General features: G+C 44.6%; 1 pseudogene; it reads right to left on the bottom strand.

Moving 5' to 3' along the window:
- The window catches only part of LOC120023236, a 125273-nt pseudogene that overhangs the window by 111081 nt on the left and 1151 nt on the right, over nt 1-13041 (bottom strand).

Here is a 13041-nt window from a genome sequence, read left to right as displayed (position 1 = left end):
TAAAATCATCACCTCAGTGATCGGAACTCTAGAAAGATGCGGAGAGTTCCAAGTTCCCAGTTGTTTTGAACGCGGCATTAAAGGTGAGGTTAAATTACATCATCATTCCAGCAAGGCGACTTCCCGTTTACAGACATCAATAGAACTGAAATCTGTCAAGAACACAATTTCCCCCTCCTTGATGCTTTCTATTGCGCACAGATTTCAATTTTGTTTATGTTGATTTCTGTAAGCCGCTCCACTGTGTATGATTAGGCCACTGATATACAGGACTAAATATTCTTAAACTATTTATATGAAGTCTACCTATGCAAGTGGTAAGATAGCTAGCTCAGTAAAATAATTTAGAACTATTTAATGAGTGAGAACTTTCAACAAGTATGCACAGTGGATATAGTGTAACGAACCTGGGTTTATAAGCGCGGAAATCGACTGTGCTGCACGAGCATGCTTTTGCGACACAGTCGATAGCGCGCCGGTATCTTGTCCCATTGCCCTTCCGAACGGCTTCGTTCTATCAATTCAATTCAATTCAATTCAAGGGGCTTTATTGGCATGGGAAACATGTGTTAACATTGCCAAAGCAAGTGAGGTAGATATTATACAAAAGTGAAATAAACAATACAAATTAACAGTAAACATTACACATACAGAAGTTTCAAAACAATAAAGACATTACAAATGTTATATTATATATATACAGTGTTGTAACAATGTACAAATGGTTAAAGCACACAAGTTAAAATAAATAAGCATAAATATGGGTTGTATTTACAATGGTGTTTGTTCTTCACTGGTTGCCCTTTTCTTGTGGCAACAGGTCACAAATCTTGCTGCTGTGATGGCACACTGTGGAATTTCTCCCAGTAGATATGGGAGTTTATCAAAATTGGATTTGTTTTCAAATTCTTTGTGGATCTGTGTAATCTGTGGGAAATATGTCTCTCTAATATGGTCATACATTGGGCAGGAGGTTAGGAAGTGCAGCTCAGTTTCCACCTCATTTTGTGGGCAGTGAGCACATAGCCTGTCTTCTCTTGAGAGCCATGTCTGCCTACGGCGGCCTTTCTCAATAGCAAGGCTATGCTCACTGAGTCTGTACATAGTCAAAGCTTTCCTTAAGTTTGGGTCAGTCACAGTGGTCAGGTATTCTGCCACTGTGTACTCTCTGTTTAGGGCCAAATAGCATTCTAGTTTGCTCTGTTTTTTTGTTAATTCTTTCCAATGTGTCAAGTAATTATCTTTTTGTTTTCTCATGATTTGGTTGGGTCTAATTGTGCTGTTGTCCTGGGGCTCTGTGGGGTGTGTTTGTGTTTGTGAACAGAGCCCTAGGACCAGCTTGCTTAGGGGACTCTTCTCCAGGTTCATCTCTCTGTAGGTGATGGCTTTGTTATGGAAGGTTTGGGAATCGCTTCCTTTTAGGTGGTTGTAGAATTTAACGGCTCTTTTCTGGATTTTGATAATTAGTGGGTATCGGCCTAATTCTGCTCTGCATGCATTATTTGGTGTTCTACGTTGTACACGGAGGATATTTTTGCAGAATTCTGCATGCAGAGTCTCAATTTGGTGTTTGTCCCATTTTGTGAAATCTTGGTTGGTGAGCGGACCCCAGACCTCACAACCATAAAGGGCAATGGGCTCTATGACTGATTCAAGTATTTTTAGCCAGATCCTAATTGGTATGTTGAAATTTATGTTCCTTTTGATGGCATAGAATGCCCTTCTTGCCTTGTCTCTCAGATCGTTCACAGCTTTGTGGAAGTTACCTGTGGCGCTGATGTTTAGGCCGAGGTATGTATAGTTTTTTGTGTGCTCTAGGGCAACAGTGTCTAGATGGAATTTGTGGTCCTGGCGACTGGACCTTTTTTGGAACACCATTATTTTGGTCTTACTGAGATTTACTGTCAGGGCCCAGGTCTGACAGAATCTGTGCAGAAGATCTAGGTGCTGCTGTAGGCCCTCCTTGGTTGGTGACAGAAGCACCAGATCATCAGCAAACAGTAGACATTTGACTTTGGATTCTAGTAGGGTGAGACCGGGTGCTGCAGACTGTTCTAGTGCCCGCGCCAATTCGTTGATATATATGTTGAAGAGGGTGGGGCTTAAGCTGCATCCCTGTCTCACCCCACGACCCTGTGTGAAGAAATGTGTGTGTTTTTTGCCAATTTTAACCGCACACTTGTTGTTTGTGTACATGGATTTTATAATGTCGTATGTTTTACCCCCAACACCACTTTCCATCAATTTGTATAGCAGACCCTCATGCCAAATTGAGTCGAAGGCTTTTTTGAAGTCAACAAAGCATGAGAAGACTTTGCCTTTGTTTTGGTTTGTTTGGTTGTCAATTAGGGTGTGTAGGGTGAATACATGGTCTGTTGTACGGTAATTTGGTAAAAAGCCAATTTGACATTTGCTCAGTACATTGTTTTCATTGAGGAAATGTACGAGTCTGCTGTTAATGATAATGCAGAGTATTTTCCCAAGGTTACTGTTGACGCATATTCCACGGTAGTTATTGAGGTCAAATTTGTCTCCACTTTTGTGGATTGGGGTGATCAGTCCTTGGTTCCAAATATTGGGGAAGATGCCAGAGCTAAGGACGATGTTAAAGAGTTTTAGTATAGCCAATTGGAATTTGTTGTCTGTATATTTGATCATTTCATTAAGGATACCATCAACACCACAGGCCTTTTTGGGTTGGAGGGTTTTTATTTTGTCCTGTAACTCGTTCAAGGTAATTGGAGAATCCAGTGGGTTCTGGTAGTCTTTAATAGTTGATTCTAGGATTTGTATTTGATCATGTATATGTTTTTGCTCTTTATTCTTTGTTATAGAGCCAAAAAGATTGGAGAAGTGGTTTACCCATACATCTCCATTTTGGATAGATAATTCTTCGTGTTGTTGTTTGTTTAGTGTTTTCCAATTTTCCCAGAAGTGGTTAGAGTCTATGGATTCTTCAATTACATTGAGCTGATTTCTGACGTGCTGTTCCTTCTTTTTCCGTAGTGTATTTCTGTATTGTTTTAGTGATTCACCATAGTGAAGGCGTAGACTCAGGTTTTCCGGGTCTCTATGTTTTTGGTTGGACAGGTTTCTCAATTTATTTCTTAGATTTTTGCATTCTTCATCAAACCATTTGTCATTGTTGTTCATTTTCTTTGGTTTTCTATTTGAGATTTTTAGATTTGACAGGGAAGCTGAGAGGTCAAATATACTGTTAAGATTTTCTACTGCCAAGTTTACACCTTCACTATTGCAGTGGAACGTTTTACCCAGGAAGTTGTCTAAAAGGGATTGAATTTGCTGTTGTCTAATTGTGTTTTGGTAGGTTTCCAAACTGCATTCCTTCCATCTATAGCATTTCTTAATGTTACTCAGTTCCTTTGGCTTTGATGCCTCATGATTGAGTATTGCTCTGTTCAAGTAGACTGTGATTTTGCTGTGGTCTGATAGGGGTGTCAGTGGGCTGACTGTGAACGCTCTGAGAGACTCTGGGTTGAGGTCAGTGATAAAGTAGTCTACAGTGCTACTGCCAAGAGATGAGCTATAGGTGAACCTACCATAGGAGTCCCCTCGAAGCCTACCATTGACTATGTACATACCCAGCGTGCGACAGAGCTGCAGGAGTTGTGACCCGTTTTTGTTGGTTATGTTGTCATAGTTGTGCCTAGGGGGGCATATGGGGGAGGGAATGCTGTCACCTGCAGGCAGGTGTTTGTCCCCCTGTGTGCTGAGGGTGTCAGGTTCTTGTCCAGTTCTGGCATTTAGGTCGCCACAGACTAATACATGTCCCTGGGCCTGGAAATGATTGATTTCCTCCTTCAGGATGGAGAAGCTGTCTTCATTAAAGTATGGGGATTCTAGTGGGGGGATATAGGTAGCACACAGGAGGACATTTTTCTCTGTTAAGATAATTTCCTTTTGAATTTCTAGCCAAATGTAAAATGTTCCTGTTTTGATTAATTTAATGGAGTGAGTTAGGTCTGCTCTATACCAAATTAGCATTCCCCCTGAGTCCCTTCCCTGTTTCACACCTGGTAGTTTGGTGGATGGGACTACCAGCTCTCTGTAACCTAGAGGGCAACCAGTGGGTCCGTCTCCTCTGTACCAGGTTTCTTGCAGGATGACAATGTCTGCATTACCGATTTCTTTGGTGAAGTCCGGGTTCCTGCTCTTTAGGCCAAAGGCAGATGACCTCAGGCCTTGGATATTCCAGGATGATATAGTGAAGGCTTTTTGTTCCATAAAGTGTCCAATGTTGTTGGTCGTGGTTTGGCCTCAGGCCAGTAAGTGTGAGCAGAGCCTGCTGAGCATCTGGTACATGCCGTTGGCTTGGGCGAGTGTAAGAGTGGGGGTTGGGCCTGTTTGCCCGCTCACTACCTGGGCGTATGTGTGACTTCCATGTTGATGCCCTCTCTGCGGGGGTGGGGTGCATGGGGTGGGCAGGAGTGGCATAGGTCTGATCTGAGGGGGCCTAAATTGGGTGTGGGCATGGTTGATGTGGGGGGGTGTTGATTGGTTGGGGTGGGGGGGTGTCTGGGGGTGCTGTGGTCTGGATGTAGGTCCTCTTGGCGTGGGTCCTCTATGTGTAGGTCCAGGGTGGGGTGCTGAAGGTCTTGGAGGGTGTCTCGCTGGTCTGGGTGGGGTGTCTATTGATCTGTTGCTCCTGTGTGAAGTGTTGGGGCTGCGTTTGAGAGCGATGTCCTTTAGAGTCCGGGCAAAGGTGGGCACTGCTGCCTTGTAGAGGTGGACCTGGTCATAGAGGCTGTTCAAGTCCAGGGTGGAGTGGTGGGCCAGGAAAACATTTGGTTTTGAGGCACAGTCACGGGAGATGCTTGCGTTTACCCGCTGTATTGTAGCAGGGTGGAAGTCTTTTCGTGGTAGCAGGGTGGAGATAACCACTTGTGCATTGGGGAAAGTAGAAGAAGCTTTTTCAATCACTCCCTTCAGTGCTGTGGCCACCCTTTCCTGCTGTGCTCTCAGGTCGTTTGTGCCTGTGTGTATTATTATGTGGCTAGGTGAGCCTAGTTTGTCCTCAGACAGAATGTCTAGGGCGCACTGGGTGTTTGGACACCAGAGTTTAGACACACTGTGTTTGGGAAAAAGTTTTTTTTCTTCTATAAATTTCCCATTTGAGTCCATAAGGAGAAAAATCTGTGTCTTGTGTTTGTCCTCAGTGGGTGTGGGGGGGTTGTCAGGAGGGCTATCAGGGTGGCTGACAGGGGGGGTGCTCAGGGGGGGTGAGAGCTGCTGGGCTTGGGGTTTTTCTTTTGTCTGTTCTGCTGTGATGTTGACTCTATGGTCAGGGTCTGGTGTGGACTGTTCTGCTGTGGTGTCGAGACTTTTGTCGGGTGATGAGGTGGGCTGTTCTGCTGGCTTCTCTGTGGGGATGGCCACCTCCCTAGTGGGTTGTTCTCTGTCACATGCCATCCCCCTCAACCTCTCCTCCAGCAGTCTGATCCTCTCCTCCATCCCCCTCTCCCTCTCCTCCAGCAGTCTGATCCTCTCCTCTAGTGCTCTGTTCTGCTCCTGCTCCTGCTTCTGCTCTTTCTCCAGTTGAAGTTGTCTCTTAACTGTCCAGAGTCCAGATGTGTCTCTCTCCACCTCCAGCTCTCCTGGTCTGGTTAAGGGGGTGTTGTTGTGCTGGACTGTTGTCTGGGTCTGTGCTGACTGGAGTGTAATCACCTGCTGTTCCAGCTCAACCTGCCTTACCTCCAGCTGGGTGAATTTATCCTTCATTTCAATGAGGGAGAAGTGCTCTGTACTGGGAGGTTGACTGTCTGCTGAGGGTTGCTCGTCTGTGGGGTTATATGATGAAGAGTTTTGGTCTGACCCGCTTGGGGTGGGGGTATCTTTATCAAGGGAGAGCTTCTCCTGCTGGGCTAATTCTTTGATTAGGTGAAAGTCCAGCTGAAACTGTTTGGGGTTGCCCTGTACCAATACTGTTCCAGACTTATATAGATTTATGTTAGCTGACTCAGAGTCCTCGTTGTCAAGTATCCTGAGTTTCCACCCCTCGTTAACCCCCCCTCTCTTAACAGAGGGGTAGTGTGCTAATATAGCACTGTGCCATGCCAGGGGATGGTTTGTGTGGAAGATAAGGTTGCTGATGTTCCCATTTTTGTAATAGTCAGCAAAAAGTGTCTCTTGATTTTCCATAAGGAGCTTCATTTTGTGCTCTTTTCTTGCCTTGTCATTCTTTACACTCCCAGGGTACTGTATTTTAATTACCTCTGAACAGCAGGAGGGAGCTTCTAAGGCCTCTCCATTTGGTTGGGGTAGACTATTCGACTCTCCTGCCATTGTTGGGCTAATGGTCTTTGACACCTCTCACTTGACACGTCAGTGCTAGTTGAAGCTGTATCAAGCTTGGCAATTATGTTTCATTCAATGCTTATAAAGTAATGTCATGTATTTTTCTTCTTGGCTTTTGGCAATAGAATATAGTTTCAGACTAAACATTACTCACTCAGTTCCAGGTTGGGTGGTGTTTTCAGGTTACTGTTGTTTTCCAGAGAATTTGCTGTGTAATAATCCTTGGTAGTTGTGAATCTTTCAGGTGATTCCGTAATTCCGTCCAAAATCAGGTTGTAGGTTTTGAGTTTTGATTTGAATTTAGGGTTATGTTGTAGAGGGTAGCATCCTGTATGTGTTCCTGACAAAAAATCCAAGTTTAACTAACTCTAAATCTATATTTTTTAAAGAAAATGCTGAAAAATGCAGGAGCTCATCTGATCATGACCTCTCTCTCTCTCTCTCTCTTTCCTCTCAATTTTCCTTAAGTCTCCTACCCTCATTCTTTCTCTTCTTACTCACCTTTCTTCTTTTGCCAGCTTTCTTTCCCTCTTCCTCACTTTTATACAAGCTTTCCTTTTCACACACAAGCTTCTATCTCTGTCTCGAGTCGTGACCCAGACTTTCTCGCTGTCATTTTCAGTTCACACTAGCAGAGACCAAAACACAACAGCCACGAAGCGTCAGCTGCGACACGGGTTGGAAAAGTTCATCGGAAGGGAAACAGCGATACCCACTGGTAGCTGACACTCTCACATCTGTCAGATGTGAAACTATTAATTCATGTTTTATTGCCATTTCCCAAACTGCATGCAAGGACATAATCACATAGCTATGTATTGTTTCACTATGTTTACTTTTTGTTTAGTCAAATTTTCTCATGTTTATGAACATACAGGCAGTCATGATGAAATCTAAATACTTAACACCACATTCATATTGATACTCTCCCAAAAGGCAAGAACAGACTACTCCTTGCTGCAACCTTGCATACAACATACAAGTCATTTGTTATTTTTTTAACAAAACAGTTCATATTATTTCCACACAACATTCACATTAGTACAGTTCAATACACATTTCAAATATTGATCTTAGTCTTGGCAGTAGTGTTTGGGCAAGTAAAAAAAAAAGCTTTCATAAAACACTTGGCTGTTTAGGTAGGAGAAATTGGCTGTGGCAAATTATGGTATTGCAGCAACTTTTATACATGAAACAAGACAGGAATCTCCAAACTGTTCTGTGATTTAGGGGCATATCTTTATCCCAAGTAAAACAGCTTAAGATATGTTTTTTACTCTGTTGTAGAAATATTGTTGCGTCAAAAAACAGAACACTCAAAACATGAGCACAATGGCAGCTCTTCCTTTAAAGAACTCCAGGCCTCAAGAGGGCAGATAACCCAAAAACACGGGTGGAACTAAAAAAATTGAGCCAGGATTTCTGGAGGGACTACTTTTACATGCGCACCTGGCAGATAAGCATGGGTAGAAAATGTTTGGGTTTAGCTTTGCTTGGGTCCTCAACATACAAACAGCTCATTGTTCAACCCTAAAGACGCAACTGGTATGTAATGTTTGGAATTATTTATTATGTTGCATCCAGTGCTTAGCACAATTTACATGTTTAACTGGTAGGAGTGGTGACTTCTTTTGTTGTGGATATTTTCTGACTGCAGAAGTAATTGCTTGAAAGCACCCGTTTTCAAGTTTGGGCAGAGCTGGAATAATTATAACACCTAGACAACTTGACAGTTGATAACCAACGTGGCAGTGAAGACAAAAGGATTAACGGCCTGAAGTCAGGAAAGCTGTCGTCGCAGAGAGGAGGATTGGCTTACATCTCAAAATGGCGGAGGAAACTCTTGGGAAAACAGTGAAGGAGCTGAAGCAAGAAAGAACTTTGGCTAAGAGTGCTTTTACCAAGCAAGCAAACTTCCTTAGCAGAGGTGCAAAACACATGACTAAGAGCGAACTGCGAGAGGAGTTCAAGAAGCTCACGTCGGAGGCAAGGAAGGTCAGTGAGACAAATGATGAATACAGGGCTGGACTTCTGGCAGACATTGAGGCTGAAACCGATGAGGGTGAAGAAGCTGACCTGAGCAAGCAGCAGCAGACTGAACTTGAGAAGACATTCCAAGAATGCGAAGTACGATTGGATGAGGTCAGGGGGATGATCCAGTCCAACCTATGGCCTAGATACGGGGAGGACGAGGTGAAGTCTGCAATCAAAGAAGCTGAGACCGCCTGTGATGGAGTTGCTCAAATACCTGTTATTGCTGTAAATAGAGATGGCTTCGAGCTACGGTGGGATGGTGCGACGGCACAAGTCCAAGATGCAATCACAAGCCTAGCAGAGTGGGAGATGTGGATTCCAGTAGCAGAAAAAGAACGGCTGGAAGCCAGAGTAAAGGATCTGAAAGCATTCAAAAACAACCTTGAAGCAAGGAGGGCAGGATTTCTCACAGCGCAAAGAATTGCAGAAGAGGATAAAGACAGAGGGAGAGTGACACAGATGCCCGTGCCAGCTCCACAGCCGACACTGAGAATAAAACCAACCTGTTTACCCAGGTTCAGTGGGTATAAAAGGAATTTCCATCGATGGAGGAGAGACTGGGAGAGTCTACAGAAGCAGGGGGAACCAACAGGCTCAGTCGAAGTAAAGAAGATCCAACTCCTTGACAGTGTAGATGAGAGAATCTGCAGAGACCTCCGTTTGTCTACTTACAATACTGCTGAGGACATGTTCAGGGTGCTTGAGAACAGGTATGGAAACAAGTCTACAATTGCCTTGGAGATAATTGAGGATCTGGAGAAAATTCCTGCTTTAAGAGCAAATCAGCCAAGGAAAGTTATCGACATGATCCAAACTATAGAGAAGGCACTGGATGATCTCACAGAGCTTGGAGGCACAGGAGCCATCAACAACCCTCTAGTGATCAAATCCATAGAAAGCAAGTTACCTGACAACATCAAGCGAGATTGGCTTGTCTTCATGGTTAACCCGAGGAATAATGTCACACCGGACCATCACTTTGAAAACCTTCTTAAATTCCTGAAAACACAGGAGGAAATTCTTGAAAAATTAGAGCAGCTGGGAGTGAGTGAAAAGCCAGAAAAGAAATATGCTTGTGTGGAGAGAAAATATGCGTCCACACGTTCCACAAGGAAAGGCGGCTGTGTTGTCTGTGGAGATGAAAAGCATAGAGAAAAGATCTTCTTTTGCAAGCGTTTCAAAGAACTGAAGCCTGTGGAAAAGTTGGATGCTGTAGAAAAGCTGGGGGCCTGCAAGAGGTGCTTGGTCTGTCATGGAGAAGATGATGAATGCAAAGACACTTACCTGTGCAGGAAAAGAGACTGTAAGAAAGACCATCATTTCTTTCTTTGTCTGAAGGGAGATTTCAAGAGGAGTGACTCAGACAGAAGACAATCCAATGTGAGAAGGTATACGCTTACAGAGGAGCAGGAGGAATTTGTATCTAAGCTCTCCCCAGAGATGGCAGGGAAATTCAAGAAAGCATTCACCAACATCACTGCGAAAACAACCTATGTCGAAAAGAATCAGCTGGGAGTGACTGAGTCAAGTGCAGTAGAAGAATTGCCAGTTATTCTAATGCTGCTCAAGGTAACTGCCAATGCAGGACAAAAAATTGGAACCCTGATCGACTTGGCATCGGACACAAACTACATTACTCACAGAGCTGCCAGAAGATTAAATCTTCGAAGTGAAAACATCACTTTAGTCATTCATGGAGTCGGAGGAATGGCCATGAAGGTTAGAACCAGAAGATATCTCCTCAGAGTGAGGGTCAAAACGCCCATAGGCACGGAAAGAGCTCATGAGCTTATCTGCTATGGTTTGAATGAAATTGCCAACATCCACAGAGTCATCAAACCTGAGCAACTCAAGAAGTTCTTCCCAGAAGTCAATCTAGGAGATCTGAGTAGACCGGAGAGTATTGAGCTACTGATAAGCCACCGCGAAGGAAGACTTGCTCCGCAAAGAGTGAAGGTGATTGGAGACCTTGTCTTGTGGGAAGGCCCGCTAGGAAAGACTGTTGGTGGAGCACATCCAGATCTGTTTGAAGAAGTGGATATAGCCGCACACAGGTCTGAAACACACTTTGCTCGATCCATGAGAGCAACCGCTGTCAAGTATCAAGAGATAGCTAAGCTGTTCACAGCTGAAACCAAAGGCACAGTTGCTCGCAGAGAGTTCTTGGATTGGTGGAAATGGGACAGCATTGGAGCAGCTTGCGACCCAAAGTGTGGAGGATGCCGGTGCGGCAACTGTCAACCAGGAGGCAAAGAAATGACTCTGAGTGAGGAAAGAGAGCTGGAGATCATAAGGAAAGGCCTCACCTACATCAAAGCAGATGCTCACAGTGATGAACCCCACTGGGACACAAAATACCCCTGGATTCAAGATCCAAGTTCCCTTCCTGACAACAGGAGTGGGGTGGAAGCCACCTTCTTGAGAACAGAAAAGCAACTCAAAAAAGAGCCAGAGTGGAGAATAGCATACACAGAAATGGTGGAGAGAAGAGCAGCGAAGAAACTCACCAAAGAGCTCATTGCCAGCTGGAAGGGGCCAGTATGGTATGTCAGCCACTTGGTGGCGGCAAACCCGCACTCTCTCACAACACCTGTGCGACTGGTATGGAACAGCAGCCAGAAGTTTAGAGGGGTCAGCATGAATGACCTTCTGCTGAAAGGGCCTGATGTCCTCAATCCCATCCGAGCAGTACTACTCAGGTTCAGGAGAGGCGTCCATGCTGCCCTCGGCGACATTAAGAAAATTCACAATTCTGTGTGGTTGGAAGACCTGGAGATGCACCTCCACAGATTTCTCTGGAGAGACACTGAGGAGGAAGAGATTGCGCAATTGGCTATGAGAGAGACAGGCAAACTGCCCATGTTTGCTCACCTGGAGGAGGAACGTAGGATCCTTGAAGAGGATACCTATGTCGATGACATCCTGACTTCCCATAATGACTTGCAAAAGCTGGACCAGAACACCAAAAGGGTTGAAGAGATCCTGAAGGCAGGCGGCTTCGTCCTCAAGCCCTGGGTCCGGTCCGATCAAAGTGGGAGGCAGGAGATCGTACCAGGAGAACAAGGAGCCCAGTCAAGCACAGCACTCATTCTCCCAAACCAAATGAGGGAAGGAGACAATAAAGCCCTTGGAGTTGGATACCTTGTTGAGGAGGATAAACTGTACCTCATGACTTCAATCAATTTCTCAAAGAGGAAAGGGAAAATGAGAGTCGGCCAAAATCTCCTTGATGAAGAGGTGAGAGGGAAAACTCCAAACCCACTGACGAGAAGAGAACTGCTGAGCCAGGTAGCTAGCCTGTATGACCCAATAGGCCTCGTCACACCTGCCAAACAAAAGGGTGCCATTCTTGTCAGAAAGGCGTTTCAGGAAGCTGGAGGCAAAACTCTGACCCGAGACACTTGGGACAAACCTTTGTCTGAAAATTTGAGGGAAGAAGCCATCCAATTCTTTGAGGAATACACACGTCTTGGCCAAATCACCTTTCACAGAAGCCTCACACCAGTCAACTAATTGGAAAACCTTGGGGAATAACATTCTCTGATGGAAGTGACAAGAGCTATGGAGCCGTAGTGTACTTAAGATGGGAGACCCAGCAAGGCATCAAAGTCAGACTGGTTGAATCCAAAGCAAAGCTCACACCATTGGACCAAAAGGGAGAACCAGTAAAAGCTGAAGTCTGCGGTGCTGTCTATGCAGCACGACTTCGAAAGTACGTTGAAAAGCACAGTCGAATAGAAATTGAACGATGGCTCCATCTACTGGACAGTCAACACAGAGGTTTGTGTGACCTCCTTGGGTTCAAGAACCAGGAGGTCAAGTGGGAGGTGTTGCGTCAAAAAACAGAACACTCAAAACATGAGCACAATGGCAGCTCTTCCTTTAAAGAACTCCAGGCCTCAAGAGGGCAGATAACCCAAAAACACGGGTGGAACTAAAAAAATTGAGCCAGGATTTCTGGAGGGACTACTTTTACATGCGCACCTGGCAGATAAGCATGGGTAGAAAATGTTTGGGTTTAGCTTTGCTTGGGTCCTCAACATACAAACAGCTCATTGTTCAACCCTAAAGACGCAACTGGTATGTAATGTTTGGAATTATTTATTATGTTGCATCCAGTGCTTAGCACAATTTACATGTTTAACTCTGGTAGGAGTGGTGACTTCTTTTGTTGTGGATATTTTCTGACTGCAGAAGTAATTGCTTGAAAGCACCCGTTTTCAAGTTTGGGCAGAGCTGGAATAATTATAACACCTAGACAACTTGACAGTTGATAACCAACGTGGCAGTGAAGACAAAAGGATTAACGGCCTGAAGTCAGGAAAGCTGTCTTCCCCCAGCAGCAGATCCCCCAGGTCATCTGAAACACAAACAGAGTTTAGTCTATACCTCCAGCAGTGGAGGCTCCTCAGAGGAGGAAGGGGAGGACCATCCTCAGTGAATTTCATAAAAATAAAAATAGTGAAACATTAAAAAAGTTACACTTTTTAGATAAAACTATACTAAATATATTCACATCACCAAATAATTTATTAAAACACACTGTTTTGCAATGAAGGTCTACAGTAGCCTCAGCAGCACTCTGTACGGTAGCGCCACTGTAGAAGGAGGACAGCTAGTTTCCATCCTCCTCTGGCTACATTGACTTCAATACAGGCTCATGGTTCTCACCCCCTTCCATAGACTGACACT

This window comes from Salvelinus namaycush, chromosome 28 (genome assembly GCF_016432855.1).
Source record: "Salvelinus namaycush isolate Seneca chromosome 28, SaNama_1.0, whole genome shotgun sequence".
In the NCBI taxonomy this organism is placed as follows: Eukaryota; Metazoa; Chordata; class Actinopteri; order Salmoniformes; family Salmonidae; genus Salvelinus; species Salvelinus namaycush.
The sequence above is the reverse complement of the archived record's forward strand: the minus strand, read 5'-3'. Positions and strand labels throughout refer to the sequence as shown.